A 2,333-nucleotide genomic window follows, 5' to 3' on the forward strand; every position below is an offset into this window, starting at 1 on the left:
ACCTTTGACAGGGTGTAGGCTTAGCACTTTTCTGTCACTCATTTTAGTGGAAAATATTTGAGTTTTCCTTCTCTGATAGGTTTCTGCCTTACACAGGTTCCGGCTTTCTCAGGTTTTATGTATACATATATTATATACACACATTGTGTGTGTTTATATACACGTATATATATACACACACATGCACACACGTAACTGTAAAGATCAGAGAAGACAGAGCACGCATAAGAATTTTAGGTGTACCTAAGGAAGAAAAAGGAGCCCTGGTGGCGCAACAGTTAAGCGCTCGGCTGCTAACCTAAAGGTTGGTGGTTTGAACCCACCCAGTGGCTCTGAGGGAGAAAGACCTGGCGATCTGCTTCCATAAAGATACAGCCTAGAAAACTCTGTGGGGCAGTTCTGCTCTGTCACATGGGGTCACTCTGAGTTGGAACCGACTTGATGGCACCCAACAACAACGAAAAGGCAGAAAATTCAACAATTGGAAGAGAGTAAGTATAGATTAGTTGGAAGATAAGTTTGGGGAGTTGAGAGAAGAGCTAGAGAGGTTTTAACATATATCAAGCAAAATAGATGAAAGGAGATCTACCCAATGACATCACTGGCAAAACTAATAAATTAAAAGAACAATTTAAAATTCCTACAAGCATCCAAGGATAAAATCAGGTTACTGATGTGATGAGGTAGAGAATTTTTGCTCATCTGAATTCTTAGGCAGCTTTCTTCTTATCTTTTGAAGAATGTCTTGATCAGTAACCCTTCCTCCAAAGGCCTGAAGGTCACCTTCTTCTGTCTTAATGGATCCTAACTTTTTTTCTCTTTTATTTTTTTCCTTTCTCCCTCTCCTTTTCCTTTTCAAGAACAGTAACGAAAGTCCTTTGTTGGTGCCCTTTCCCCCTATAAAGATAGTCTATTTATTGTTCTTGGTAAAATTATTTGAAGAAGTAATCTAATTTACTGGTTATATGTGAATCAAAACTAGGAAATCAAGAATAGGAATATTTGGTGAGCACTGAGGCAATTGAACAAGAATTGAAAAATAACTCTTCATTACTATGCTTACAAAGTTGCATGCACAGATTATCATAGTCACGATGACTGTTCAAAGTTAGTTCTTCTAAACACATGGTGAGTCTGTATATCCTTCTGCCCTCCCACCCTCTTGAAATTATGCATGGCCTTACAACTGTCAAATGTGAATGGAAATAATGGGTATTTCTTCCAGGTGGAAACTTTAACAGCTGGTGTGTGATTTACAACATTTTATTCCTCCTGCTGTAGTGATCATTATATAAAATATCTCATTACTATTTATTATCATTTTAACGTGCAATCAATATAATAATTATTATTGAGATACTCAATTTTTCTTTTTTATGTATTAAGTCATCAAAATCTGGTGGATATTTTATATTTGCAGCACATCTCAATTAGAACTAGCCACATTTCAAGGGCTCAGTATGTGGCTTGTGGCTTCTGTATTGGGCAGTGGAGGTTTAGATAGAACCTCAGCCAACCTGGATCCTTAATTATTATGGTAAGATACCCATTGGTGACCTGAGCTGAACATAAAGCACGTGTGAAAAAGAAACTTTATTTGGGTGAAACCATTGAGATTTGGAATTCTACATTAGTATGGCAAAATCTAGCCTGTCCTAACTGATACAATATATATTTGCAAAATAATAATTTAATAACAGTGAATAAAAAATATTTTATGGATTTCTGTATTTTTCTAATTTTCTACCATAAATATAGTGAGAAGAACAAGTCAATAAAAGCTGTAAATATCAAATCTTTTCCAGGGGATTATATTATTATTTCAGATATTGCCTTTAGGTTAGGGTAAGAAGGATAAATATTGTAATAAATAAAATGTCTTTTATGGTTCACCGCCGTAGAAGGAATTTCGCTGAATGATGGCCGTTACTATTCCATTTATGAAACATTTGTTATTTTTGTTAGGTGCCCTCGAATCGGTTCTGACTCATAGCCACCCTGTGTACAACCGAACAAAACACTGCCCAGTCCTGCGCTATCCTCACAGTCATTGCTATGCTTGAGCTCTTTGTTGCAGCTATTGTATCGGTTGATGTTGTTGAAGGTCTTCCTCTTTTTCGCTGACCCTCTACTTTAACAAGCATGATGTCCTTCTCCAGGGACTGGTCCCTCCTGATGATATGTCCAAGTACTTGAGACGAAGTCTCACCATCCTTGCCTCTAAAGAGAATTCTGACTGTGCTTCTTCCAGGATAGGCTTGTTTGTTCTTCTGGCAGTCCATGGTATATTCACCAACGCCATAATTCAAAGGCATCGATTCTTCTTCCGTCTT

This window comes from Trichechus manatus, unplaced genomic scaffold (assembly GCF_000243295.1).
Source record: "Trichechus manatus latirostris isolate Lorelei unplaced genomic scaffold, TriManLat1.0 scaffold00167, whole genome shotgun sequence".
Classification (NCBI taxonomy): domain Eukaryota; kingdom Metazoa; phylum Chordata; class Mammalia; order Sirenia; family Trichechidae; genus Trichechus; species Trichechus manatus.